A 14,649-nucleotide genomic window follows, 5' to 3' on the forward strand; every position below is an offset into this window, starting at 1 on the left:
CACTGCGGTCTAATAATGGGTAATCTATCAATCTCTCTCATAAAGGCACAAGAAGTCTCATCAGGTTCATGAATACGACATTCATAATTTGTTGAGATCTGGCTAACATTCTATACAATTTTATCATATAAGTTTATTAGATTAAATCAATCTTACTCTATTAAGTAATCAATTACAGTAAAATTAATTAGTTAACCAATTAACATGTTAGGAAGAGTTTAATTTTTTATTTTTATTATTATTATTATTATTATTTCCAATTTACTAATAAATATATACTCGGAAGACAGACTTAAAATTATTCCTAGTGTTCCAACCATGAAAGGGCTCATTTTACCATTGCACTTAAGCAACTAGCTCGTTTCCAAGAGCCGTCTGTGTTAGAGTTACTAAGGCCACAAGAGCTTGTGGGTTTCCGACCCTTGCAAGTTTGCAGTGATACACCTGCATACAGGGGCGGATCTACCTTAGGACATGAGGGGGCCACGGCCCCCCCAAAAATTTTTAATAACATGATTTCATAGAGAAATTTTTTTAAAAATTTTATTCGTATATATATTATTTTACCCTAACTTGAACCATATGTGTAGATGGTGTATTGGTAAATTTTAATTTTATTATAGCACACCTCTTGAGATCGAATCATCATAGGATTGAATTTAAGTTTTTTTTCTCCTTTATTTTTCGCATTTCAACTAAATATACATTATCGAATCTTCACATGATTGAATTTAAGTTTTTTGTCTCCTTTATTTTTCACATTTCAACTAAATATACATTATGTATTTTTAAAGTTTAGAGAGGTCATTATTATATAATACATTTAATAATTATTTTCGTTAGTTAGTATACGGCCCCTGTAAACTTAAAATCCTAGATCCGCCCCTGCCTGCATATCTACATGCTGCTCCATTTATGCTACCCCTTGATTTAAGCACTTCTTCACAATAGGACAAATTTTGGTTGTAGGCCTTGGAAAATATTGATAAGTCATTCATGATAGCAATGATAGAGAAGGAGAAATAGGTGGTCTGTAAAGGAATTTGCAAATTTTCAAATCAACTTGGAAAGAAAAACAATATATCTACGATATTTAAAACCTAGGAACATGGTTTCAAAACTGTTTCTTAGACGTTGCAGTAGGGATCACATCGTTTGTTGCATATGTGAACCTTATATTCATTTATCAACAATATATGTGACCAAGGGCTAGGCGGCCACATATTCTGTGGTCACATGTAGATATCCAACTTACTGAAATTGTGGATGGTCTGATACAAAAAGGAAGATAAACAAGTTGGTTGAGGGCACTTCTTAAAGATCGGCAAAATTGAGTCATAGGTCTGTTCGAGTGTTTGTATACCACTAGTAGACCTATACGTAGTAGGTCTGTTCGAGTGTTTTAACATGTTGCCTAGGCATTGCAGTAGGTGACCACATCACTTGTAGCGTATGCAATTGTGGACCTCAACACTTAGCTTCGCTTCAATATATGAAACTAATGAGCCTAGGCAACCGGATATGACATTGATATGACCATATATATAATCTTATATGTAGATATAGGACAAACTAAAACAGTATCGGGTCTGCATTGCAAAGAAAATTGTAAAATTTCTAAAAGCAATATAAATGGTAAATCTCAAACGAGAGTCCCAAACACGTGTCCAAATATGTGTATATCACTTCATATCTGTTATGTTCCAGATATTACTATAAGTATCAAAATTATAAAATGAATTCTCATACCTATTTTCCGTCAGGAGATGTTCCATCGTTGTCCAGTCCCCATATATAACCTCGGAATTCAGTACGAGAAAATCTACGGAAATCCGTACAAATCCAAAACGGAATTCCGAAACATGAACATAACGGAAATTCGTACAAATCCGAAAGTACCCAGTTTGACTCACAAACTTGGCTCTGATACCAAAAATATTATCAAGCCCCAGGTAGTCCCTGCCAGAAGAAATTTCGGCAGCATCTCCCCTATACGAGTGACAATATGAAACTTCCTACAATGTCCTCAGGGCCACATATACCTGGACCAACACAGCCGGAACAATAACAATATATATAATAACATACCACGCAGTTTAATATCACAATCCACTAAAACAACGATAAGGAAATCATCTCAAATATCTTACTCAACTACACCAAAAAAAACTCAAATCTTATATCCTACTCAACTACACCCATAAAACTCAAATCATAATAACGCAAATAAAATCAACTCACCTCTTCTGTCGTCCAGAAAGGCACGTAGCAGAACATATCCAAATAAAATTCAACGATAATAAAGGAAAAAACCATACAATATCCAGAGAGCAAAATCAGAATAAGTCTAAAACATAGTTTAGATAGTATAATAAGAAAAACCAAAAGACCAAACAAACATCCTTACGATCTGCAAGGGGACTAGTGACTGGAGATCTCCGGACAGCCTCAACCTAAAATAGTAATATCAATGGGGTGAGTCAACTCCTCAGCGGGTAACTACTGACATGCATAGTAAGAAATAACAACTAATAATAAATATGCGTACAGTCTCCTGGATATATATATATATATATATAATGTAAAATTATAAGGAGCAGGAGTATCCGTACTAATCAGGACCTGAGTATAGGGATAACAAGGTCGTCTGACCAAGAGTATCATAAATTCTGTATGCATGTCAAACATATGCATCCACCAAATATGCAGTAAATAAGTGCAACAAACACAAGCAATAAATGCATCAATGTGTATGATGTCAATGACATGTCCTAGTCACCCCTACTGTCAGTCAGTCGTCTCACACACGATGGTGAGACCGAGTGGGTAGGGTTGTGACAACCATGCACTCTGCCATCACTACTCCTGATGAGTGACCGAGTGGACGGGATGTTGTCGGAGTACACCTATCCTCCTTACCCCAAATCATAAGTGGGAGAGCACGATGCTCTCATCTCCCTGAGCCAGTCCAAAGGAGGGATCCCTGTCCTGCTACCACACTGCGTCACACTATCAATGAGTGGACCAACAGAGCTTTGATAGAGCAACTTGCTGCAACACACCCTACCTGATAAAAACCACTAACCCATGAGTGGTTGTGTGTGCAGATCCATGTAATTGGCGATGTGCTCAACAATAATGGAGCCAACAATCGTACAGTATGCAATCATGCGAGATGATGCATGACACTAAGCATGAAAATATCCTGATCCTATCCATCTCTATCAAAATATGTTCCAAAAGATATATGGATCAAATAATATGATATAGGTACACAGGTCAGGTATGGTAAAATAGATCAATGTCCTGAACATAATATGACATGGTATGTCATTACCTTAAGGTCATATATATAATCAAAGGAACATGTATGCAATAGTAGGAAATAAATACAACATGCTTAGGTAATAGATAATGACATACCGATGCAAAAAATGAACATAAATATTACTACTTGTTAAATATTATTAAGCATATCAATATGACATATCAAAATAGATAGGTCAAGGTACCCACCTCAAATAGAAAGTCCAATTCGGTCCAAATCCGATGTCGAGATGCTCGTCTCGCGTCAAAATCCTGTATCACCAATATATATACATTTTTATTTAGATACAACTCAAATGAATAGCTAAATAAAATCCTTAAGAATAATTTAGGAAAAACCCCTAAACCATAAACCTCAACCTACCTAAATTAAATCCAACGGTTAATTAGGGTTAGTTACCTAATCCCCAATCAACCTATTAGATTAATAATCCAAACCTAAATCAATTATACTAATCATGAAGTCTACCTCATACCTAATTCATCTAGTATAATTCACCTACAACAAAAATAATCCCTAATTCAGTACATATACCTAGGTTAACATTAGTTACTATCCTATCTATCAATCATCGACAACAAGATCAAAACCCTATACCTTACCTCAATTCACAACCCCCTGTTGATGTTGGATCAAGGGAAGCTGCTGGTTGTATTGCTGCCGGAACCAAGAAAAGACCTAAGAACAACACCTTGCTAGATTCCACTCTACTGTTTGGATCAAGAAGAGGAGATCACGAATTCAACCAAAACAACACATAGCAATCCTACCCTAGTAGCTTACTGATGGAAACAACCAGGGATGCTCACCGTGTGTGAAATGGAAGCTTGAGCACAAGACAGTAGATCCAAGCCGGCGATGAAGCGAAAAGGTCGAGGCTAGGGCTTAGAGAAAGACGGCGGTGTTACAAGCCCAAGGAAGAGGAAGTCGGTCGGTTGTGAACCCAACATAGGGCTTAGGAAATCGGTCGAATTGGGCGGTGACAACTGGTATTGGCCGTCGCGATCAGAGGCGACGCGATGAGGACGATCGTCAGGGGCGGATCCAGTGGGGGGGCGGCATCGGCGGTCGCCCCCTCTTGCCGGCGGTGGAACCCCTAGTATTATGGCATTCCACCGGTGGAGATGGAGGATACTACCCCTTGTTTATCGTGATCTGTCTCTCCATATTTGAATTCCTGGATCCGCCACTGACGATCGTGACTGGGTTCGGGTATTGATCGAGAGAAGGGAAGAGATCGGGAGGCAGAGGAGGGGTTCGTGCAGTGGCGAGAAGAAGAAAAAGCGAGACTTCCCTTGGCCACTGATTTTTTTATCCGCGAGGGAGAGGAAATCGTCGCGTGTGGCGCCGGTTACGAAAGGGAACGGACGGTGTCGGGGATGGCTCGGGCACGAGGGGGAAAGGGGAGAAAAATAAAAGAAAAAAGATAAGAAAATGAAAAGGAAAATTCAACTTTTTCTCATTTAAATTGGGATAGCCTAAACAGGCTTTTCCGGAGTCCAATATTTGATCCCTTTAAACTCATCATACGAGCTCCGAAAAATTCTCGAAAAATTTCTAAAAATTCAAAAAAAATTCCTTATGGTTATTCGTCCTTTTTTTCGATATTTTACAATATATATATATACACACACATTGCACATCCTATACACATTTAAAATTTATTTTTAATTTAAAAATTATTTCATACTTAATACTATCACTTAACTTCTAAACTCTAAAGACATAATCACAAACTAAAAACAAATAAAAAAAAATCTCAATTGCACAGTCGCAAACGAAACTAGTATATAGAGAGGTTTATTTTTTGATTTATTTAATTATTTTTCATAATATTATAATCCAATCCTTAAATACTAAATACTAAAAATAAAATTTTAAATAGTATAACAACAAACTGAAAAAATAATAAAAAAATATCATATATATATGTCCAAACTCAATATTTAATTAAAATTTAAATGTCAAATATATCCTTAGTTAATTTCATGCGTCAATCAGTAGCTGACATCACTGCCATTGTTAGCTACCGCCGCCCACCCCTACCGCTAGTTGGGCGTCGACTGTTTTCAATTGCCACCGCCAATAGATATCACAGTATATTTTTATCATTTTATAATAATATAAATTATATTCATTATAAAAATAATGGACCCACAATAAAAAAAATATAATCAAATATACAACTCTTCCAAACAAATATAGTAATATAATAAATTACATTACAAATTCTATTAAATTATAAACATGATTATATTACCATTAACCTAATACAAACTAACCAAATACAACCTTAAGATTTAAGAGTTTAATTATAGTATTAAGTACTAAATAATTTGATATTGCCGTCAATATATTAATTGAACATTTTATATAATATAATATAATATAATACCAAACTGTTCTACATGTGGGCGAAGCAACGTGCACAGGTTACCTAGGATTTGGTCAGCAGGGGTCTCTTGTGATAAAAGGTGATTCGTTTGCCCCTAGTGTTCTCGTTAATCCGTCTCTAAGTCAATACGGAGAAGGTAAATCACGAATGACTACTAGCCATTAGTGCAAATGGTCAAGACATGGGAAAAATTATGCTCAATCAACAGGAGTCTCTTGGTCCATATATTTATGGATCATATGGAATTATAATCAGGTTATGATCATCATCCAGCCATAATTAGTTATGATCTCTCCTTAAGTTCATCGTCCCTCTTATGTTGTAGTTTCGTTCGAAGCGGGAGGTCGAAGGCCGTCCAAAAGCCGCCCCCCACTTGACGCCCAACAATCTGGCCATTTGCCATCATTGATGGCCTTCGGGCGACCTCTGACCGCCCGCTTCCAACCAAATTATAAAATAGGAGGGACGATGAATCCAAAGAGAGATCGTAATCAATTATGATCGAATTACGATCACAATCTGACCATAATTCCATATCATCTATCTCTGGATCCAAAAAATATGGACCAGAAGATCCTTGCTTGGATTTGGCGGTCGTTAGGCATAGCGCAAGCTTCATGTGCACAATGCCCCGAAGAACATTGAAAAATAATTAAATTTTTTTTAATTATTTTTAAAATATTTTTATATGTTTTATTAATGTTAAATAAAAATAAATAATAAATTAATTTAGAAGATTATCTATTAAAATATAATATAATATAATTTAATTTAATAGAAAAAAAGACAGAGGAAAGAGACTGGAGTAATAAAATGAAAATTAAATATGCCTTTTGGAAGAACGAAAGTATGTTTTTGGGCATTTTGAAAGTTTAAATGCCCTTTCTAAATTTACCGAACCATCTTTCGCCGTTGGCCGTTGTCGGTCGTCGACAAGCGTAAGTTCTGACAGAGGTGTGGTGGCTATCGACAGAAGTCGTAAGATAACCAAGATTACATACATTATATTACCAAATATAATAATGTAATCAATATTATATTACATTATAAATTTGATTACATTACAATTATATTACATCCAACCAAATATAGCATAAACTGATTTTTTTTTATTTTATTTTATTAATAAAACTAACTCGTTATTAATTTTATCCTTTTATAATTAGATATTTTAAAAATAACAATTTTTTATTATTATTTAATATTTTTATATGTATTATTAAAGTTTTAAAATAAAAATAAATAATAAATAATAAATAAATTTAGAAGATTATCTATTAATATTAAAATTAAAATTTAATTTAATTTAAGAGGAGAAAAAACAAAACAGAGAAAGAGAACAAACTGTTATAAAAGGAGAGAGGAAAGTGACAGGAGTAATAAAATGAAAATTAGTATATTTTTGGGCATTTTGAAAGTTTAAATGCCCCTTTGTAAAATTACCGAAGCATCTATCTTTCGTTCTCTGAAATTCGCCTGACACTTTATTTTCCATATGACCGAAACAACATGCTCAGTTTGCCTCAGATTTGGCTGCCATGAGGCAAAGAGCATGCTTCCTGTGCACGGTGATCCCTGGCGCTTCTTCCATGCTCACGTCCTCCGCCCTCATTCCCTGCGGCAATTGCCAGTCGAAAGAGTACAAGAGGTTGGCCAGCGCCAACTCCGCCATCAAAATCCCCATATTCTTCCCCGGGCAAATCCTCCGTCCCTCGCCGAACGGAATCAGCTTGAAGTCATAGTGCGCAAACGAGTTCACCCCCGGCGACACCATGTTAACAAACCTATCCGGGTCGAACACCTCCGGTCTCTCCCACGCATCCGGATCCCTGCCGATCGCCCATGCGTTCACGTAGATTGTCGTCTTCGGAGGAATTTGGTACTCGCCGCATAAAGTGACCGAGTTCATTTTTTCCCGGTGGATGAGCATCGGCACCGGAGGATGCAGCCTCATCGTCTCCTTGACGACGCATTTGAGGTAGTGAAGCTGGTGCAGGTCGCTCTCCTCCACCTTCCCTTTTGCTTCTCCCCACGCAGCTTCTCACTTCCTCTTGGGCTCTCTTCATCAACTCCGGCAGGCGGATGAGCTCGGCCATCACCCATTCCACCACAGCTGAAGAGGTATCCGTCCCGCCGATAAAAATATTCTGTCAATGATTGAGTCAGATTTAACTTCGACAATTCATTTTGCCGTAGAAACTGAAAATAATTGTCACCATAAGAACTCCTCTGAGGTTCTCCTCTGTATTGTTGACGAGTGACTCATATTTGGATGAAGGGATATCATAGAAGAAAAATCTGTTAAGATTTTTCGTAATAAAATTCTGTTAAGATTTTATATAACAGAATTTTGTTATGTTTTTCATAACAAATTCTGTTACGATTTTACCGGGTCTGGGGGTTTAGCAGTATTTATAGGGATCATTGTAAACCCATTGTAGATCAGACAACACAAGAATCATTAGATGTGATTCTCTTGTGTAGAAGAGAATTCTAATAAAGCTTCGGCCGTTTTGTGGAGTAGGCAAGTCGCCGAACCACGGTAACTGTTTTTCTTTCTCTTCTTCTTCTCCTTCCTAGTGTTTGCTCTCTTTTGTGCGTCTTTGTCTTGTTGTTCCGCGCGATCTCTTTTCTCTCTTCCTCTTCTTCCGCGGTTCAGAAAGGTTGAGAGGTATTGCCCTCTCTTTGCACAACAATTGGTATCAGAGCTCCAGGTTTTTGGCAGATTTCTTCAACATGTCGGGGACGACTTCTGCGAAGTTTGATACGGTGAAGTTTGACGGAACCGGAAACTTTGGATTATGGCAGAGAAGGGTCAAATACTTGTTGGTGCAACAAGGCATGGTGAAGGCGCTAGGAGAAAGAAAACCGGAAAGCATGGAGAAATCAGATTGGGAAGAACTTCAGGCGAAGGCAGTAGCAACAATCAGGCTTTGTCTTACGGATGACGTGATATACCATGTCACCGGTGACAGTTTGGCAAAAGCTGGAAAGCCGGTACATGTCAAAATCATTGACAAACAAGCGGAGCTAAAGATGACAGAAGGAACCGATCCGAACAAGCACATCAACGTATTCAACCAGATTGTAAGTGATCTGAAGCGGATTGATGTGAAGATTGAAGACGAAGACAAGGCGCTGATGTTGTTGAATTCTCTACCTTCATCTCCTACGTACGAGAATTTGGTTACTACTTTGATGTGGGGTAAGGAAACTCTCAAATTGGAGGAAATCACAAGTGCGTTGCTAGGTTTTTACCAAAAGAAGAAAACAAACGATAAAGTTTCTCAAGGAGAATGACTTGTGGAAAATAACAACCAAGAGTGTGGTAGAAGCAAATCTCGACATGGATCTGGTAACAACAACAAGGCTCATTCTAAATTGAGAAGTAAGAAGGTAATCACGTGCTACAAATATAGAGGTAAAGTTCATATCAAGAGAGATTGGAAACATATTATAGAGAACAAAGGTAGTTCAGCAAAATCTGCAAACATAGTTGAAGAAAAAAATTCAAAAAGCAGTAATGGAGATATGCTATCAGTTATGTTGAGTTCAGAGCAGCTGACAGATGCATGAATCTTAGACTCTACATGTTCATATCACATGATTCAAAACAAGAAGTGATTTGACACCTATAAGGTAGTAGATTCTAGTTCAGTGTTGATAGGAAACGATGCATCACATGGAGTTATCTGCATAGAAAATGTTAGAATCAAGATATTTGATGGTTTGATCAAAACCCTATGGGATGTCAGATACATATCAGAGCTACGAAAGAACTTGATCTCGCTAGGCACACTAGATGGTATTGGTTGTAGTTACAAATCAGTAAGCGGGGTGATAAAAGTCAGTAAGGGAGCTTTGACGGTAATGAAAGGATAAAAATTAGCAGGAAACATCTATAAGTTGATAGAGACTATAGTAGTAAGTAGAATTACCTCGATGGAGTCTGAATCAGACAATACTGTCTTGTGGCATATGTGGCTAGGGCATATGAGTGAGCGTGGGATGCTAGAGCTTCACCAAAAGATTTGTTAAAGGGTGTCAAGAAGTGCAAGCTTGAATTCTGCAAATCCCGTGTTCTTGGGAAACAGAGCAAAGTGTAATTCAAGATGACAACAAACAAGACGAACGAGATTCTGGACTATGTACATATGGATTTCTGGGGACCAACCAGTGTAGTATCACGTGAAGGACACTTGTATTTTGTGAGTTTTACTGATAATTACTCACGAAATGTCTGGGTATACTTTATGCGTCACAAGTCTGAAATTTTTACAAAGTTTAAATTGTGGAAAATTGAAGTGGAGAACCAAACCGGAAGGAAGATCAAATGTCTTAGATCAGACAATAAGACTGAGTACACAGATTCAAAGTTTCAAGAATTTTATAAGCAGCATGGGATAATGAGACATTTCTCGGTTCGCAAGACACCTCAGTAGAATGGGGTAGCGAACAGGACAATCATTGAGAAGGCAAGATGTCCTAGGTTGAATGCAAGGCTTGCAAAGAATTTCTGGGCAGAAGCGATTAACATGACATGTTATCTCATTAATAGATCACCAAGGGCAGCACTAGAAGGCAAAGTATCAGAGGAAGTATGGACAGGGAATCAAGTAGAATACTCTCATCTTCGAGTTTTTGGATGTCCAGCCTATATGCACATATCTAGTGAGGAAAGATCAAAGCTGGATGCAAAGTCAAAGCAATGTATTTTTCTGGGCTATCAGAAAGGAGTTAAAGGCTTCAAGCTTTGGGATCCTAAGGCAAACAAGGTGGTGATCAGCAGAGATGTGGTGTTTGACGAGAAAGCTATGTTACAACGTACTCAGGAAGAAGGAAAGGAAACACCACAAAGCAACAAAGAGAAAGATATTGTGCAGGTGGAGCTAGAGACTCATGACTTCGATGATTCTAGCTCAGAGCACATGGAGCATCGCACTATAGCTAGTGGTAGAATGAGACGAGTCGTAAAACCACCCACTAGATACGGATTCGAAGACTTGGTATCTTATGCACTTACCACTAGTAGCGGAGACCCTACATCTTTTCAAGAGGCAATACATAGCTCTGAAAAGGACAGGTGGACGGGTGCTATGACAGAGGAGATGGAGTCGTTGCATAAGAACCAAACGTGGGATCTAGTGGAACTTCCGAGGGAGAAAGCTATAGGGTGCAAGTGGATATTCAAGAAGAAAGAAGAAATGCGGAGGAGAGGAAGTGAAGTTTAAGGCTCGGTTGGTAGCAAAGAGGTATTACAAAGAAATGGGATTGACTATGAAGAAATTTTCTCTCCAGTGGTAAGACATACGTCAATTAGAGCGGTATTGGCTTTGGTGGTACATTACGATTTACAGCTGGAGCAAATAGATGTGAAGACAATGTTTCTTTATGGTGATTTTGAGGAATAGATTTTTTTTATCACAACATGAGGGATTTACTCAGTCAAGACAAGAGCATTTGGTTTGTAAGTTGAACAAATTATTCTATGGATTGAAACAATCTCCTAGGCAATGGTACAAGCGTTTTGATTCATACATGATTCAAAACGGATATAGGAGATGTGAGTATGATTGTTGTATATACGTGAAGAGCATGGAAGATGAATCACTAGTTTTCTTACTACTATACGTGAATGACATGCTCATTGTTGCGAAGAAGATGAGAGAGGTTGACAAATTGAAGAGGCTACTGAGCAAGGAATTTGACATGAAAGATTTGGGAGAGGCCAAGAAGATTCTTGGGATGGAGATTCACAGGAATAGAGTTGCAGGGAGATTATGGTTGTCTCAACGTAGCTATGTGGAGAAGGTGTTGGATAGGTTCAACATGAACAATGCAAAGTCGGTGAGCACACCCCTGGCGCATCACTTCAAGTTATCCAGAACACAGTGTCCAAAGACGGATGACGAGATCCAAGAGATGTCAAAGGTTCCTTATGCCAGTGCAGTTGGTTGTCCGATGTATGCCATGGTTTGCACGAGACCAGATTTGGCGCAAGCGATTAGTATGGTAAGCAAATTTCTCTCAAATCCTGGTCGACCACATTGGGATGCAGTGAAATGGATTTTCAGATACTTGAGAAATACAACTAATTATGGCATCATGTTCGATAGACAACCGGAAGATCCTTTAGTTCTGGATACGTAGATGCAGACTATGCAGGAGATTTAGATAACAGGAGGTCTACTACAGGATACGTATTCACCGTGGCAGGAGGACCTATTTGTTGGAAATCTATGATACAATCTATTGTTGCATTGTCTACTACGGAATCGAAGTACATGGCAGCAAATGAAGCAGTGAAGGAAGCTTTATGGCTTACAGGGTTGGTCGAGAACTGGGTGTTCAGCAAGGTGGAGTCAAGTTGTTATGCGATAGTCGAGTGCTATCTATTTGGCGAAGAATCAGGTGTATCATGCGAGAACCAAACACATTGATGTGAGGTTTCACAAGATCGGAGAGTTGATTGCTTCCGGGAAATTCAACTTGAGAAGGTTCACACTGCAGATATGCTGACAAAGCCAGTGACCACAGAGAAGTTTAAGCATTGCTTGAACTTCATCAATATCGCTAGATGCTAGAGGAAGGAAGCCCTGCCCCAGAGATCCGGTGGAGTTTTGTCCAGATATTCGTATTCTTCGAAGGGTGAATATTCGCCAAGGTGGAGATTGTTGATGGTGGCTCATATTTGGATGAAGGATATCAATGTTAAGATTTTTCGTAATAAATAATTCTGTTAAGATTTTTATAATAAATTCTGTTATGTTTTTCATAACAAATTCGCTACGATTTTATCAGGTCCGGGGTTTAGCAAGATTTATAGGGATCATTGTAAATAGATTGTATAACAAGAATCATTAGATGTGATTCTCTTGTGTAGAAGAGAATTCTAATAAAGCTTCGGCCGTTTTGTGGAGTAGGCAAGTCGCCGAACCACGGTAACTGTTTTTCTTTCTCTTCTTCTTCTCCTTCCTAGTGTTTGTTCTCTTTTGTGCGTCTTTGTCTTGTTGTTCCGCGCGATCTCTTTTCTCTCTTCCTCTTCTTCCGCGGTTCAGAAAGGTTGAGAGGTATTGCCCTCTCTTTGCACAACAAGCTGCTCATCCTTCCGCAGCCGAAGCAGAACATCCAATAAATCCTCATTCTCTTCGCTTCCTGATCCACTCTTCGCGTCGAGATGGCGATCGATGAATTTCTGGTAGATTCCGTCGATCTCAAGAAACGATTTCCGAAGCCTTGATTTCATCCCCGTCGCCACATCCACCCATCCGAGCAGGGGAAAGAAGTCTGCCACGAAGAAGCTAGCCAACATCTCCTGCGCTTCCTTGAGCACGCCGTAAATGCTGAGGTCATCTCCGGCGATATCACCGCTGAAGGCCGTCCTGCATGTCGTGTTGCAGGAGAAGCACAGGGCGAGCTCACTCACGTTGATGGCCAGGGAGCCCGAGATGCGAGAAGAGATATGCCTCGCCATCCTCGCAATCTCATGTTCCCTTACGGACATGAAAGAGTTGAACTTTCTAGGGCTGAAGAATTCGACGGTGCAGAGCTTGCGTAGCTGCCTCCAGCCCTCGCCGTAGGGCATGAAGGCGATATCTGAGCCGTCGTAAGAGAGCTCTGAGGTGGCGACGTTGTGGGGGCGGGAGCAGCAGGCGAGGTCGAAGGTCTTGAGGACATCCCTGGCGAGGGTGGCGGAGGAGACGACGACGGCGGAGACTTGACCGAGCTTTAGGTGCATGAACGGACAATACTGCTTGGAGATTTCCCACAGGGACTGGTGCAGCAGATTGCCGCGTATCTGGTGGAAGTTACCGATGACCGGGAGTTTCGCGGGGCCGGGCGGAAGCTTCTGAATCGCCGGATTGGTTCTTGCTTCTCTGCCGCCGGCGAGAAGAAGAGTTGAGAGGAGTGCGACGAGGAAGAGAAGAGACAAGACAAGCGCAAACATTTTTTGACTTAAAAAAAATGGGCACGAAGAGATAAAGCGCCCTACATCCATTTAAATAGGGCAATTTAGCATGAAACTTTCAAAAATATGCAAAAACAAATACCTTATTTTCATATTTATCAAAAATAGTTTTATTTATCAAAATATCTGTTTTTTTAAAATAACTCATATATATATATATATATATATTGAGTATCCTTGAGTGCAGGCTCAGTGTGAAGATCACCTCTCTGTTCATAATTTTGTCACCACTTAGAGGTTACTTAGATATTTTGTGACAGCTAAACATTTTAATAAATAAATTGTTTGAGAGGCAACTAGATGAGATATGAGATATGAAGTTTAAGCTCTTGGGAGAGATAAATCATGAATGATTATTGATAGTTTTTGTAAATGTAAACCGCATAATTTTTAGATAGCTGAAAAAAGAATTTGTATAGGGAAAATAAAAATATATGAGCATGGATCTTCGTTTCTATGAGAACATAGTATAAGAAAAATAAGTACATAAATAAATATGACAAGAAACCTGATTGAAAAGTCATCATTATTTTTAGTGTCGTCAAGAAATAATCCCTATGGAAGAAGATGTAGCAAAAAGAAAAGGAAGGTCTTCCAAAGAGCATAGGAGTGACGACGCCGAAAAGCTTTAAGTCAATGGGAAATCAAAAGCTCTGTCAAGATTCAACCCTAAACCCTTGGAGACCAATCCTATATATAGTGGACATCTATTATCAATTCATAAATGATAATAGATGCAGCACTATAGGTTCTACACATACAAGATCTACATCCAATAATCAAAATCCAATAAGCCTAAGTTAGATCACTTTAATGGGTTCAGTTTATACTCATATGCACAACTTACAATTAAGCCCACCAATTAGAGATAATAATCAACAATCTCCCACTTACGCTATTTGTGAGTTGTATATGAAATGCAAATGAAACTTTAGTTGATATTAAACTTTATGGATA

General features: G+C 38.7%; 1 pseudogene; it reads right to left on the reverse strand.

The window, feature by feature from the left end:
* Nucleotides 1-7,154: 7,154 nt before the first annotated feature.
* LOC122032352 lies at nucleotides 7,155-13,673 on the reverse strand (annotated as a pseudogene).
* Between the last annotated feature and the right edge of the window lie 976 nt (nucleotides 13,674-14,649).

This window comes from Zingiber officinale, chromosome 11A (assembly GCF_018446385.1).
Source record: "Zingiber officinale cultivar Zhangliang chromosome 11A, Zo_v1.1, whole genome shotgun sequence".
Classification (NCBI taxonomy): domain Eukaryota; kingdom Viridiplantae; phylum Streptophyta; class Magnoliopsida; order Zingiberales; family Zingiberaceae; genus Zingiber; species Zingiber officinale.